Genomic DNA, 239 nt, shown 5'->3' with positions numbered 1-239 from the left:
TGATGGCCGGGCGTGGAGCCCCCGAGGTCTCACAGTTGAGGATTACAGCCATGCCATCGATCACCGTGCTGTCCTGGGGACCCCGGGTGATGTTGGGGGCGATGCCTGTGGGGTGGAAACATGCACAGCCCCCCCTGAAGCCCTTCCTGGGGTGCTCAGCCTGGAGCAGACCCACTCCCAGGGAATGGGGAGGTCCCATCCTCACAGGAAGGTTTCCTGGGGTCCCCATGGAGTCCAGC

Source organism: Antrostomus carolinensis, unplaced genomic scaffold (assembly GCF_000700745.2).
Source record: "Antrostomus carolinensis isolate BGI_N321 unplaced genomic scaffold, ASM70074v2 scaffold32682, whole genome shotgun sequence".
Taxonomy (NCBI): domain Eukaryota; kingdom Metazoa; phylum Chordata; class Aves; order Caprimulgiformes; family Caprimulgidae; genus Antrostomus; species Antrostomus carolinensis.
Note: the sequence above shows the minus strand (reverse complement) of the source record.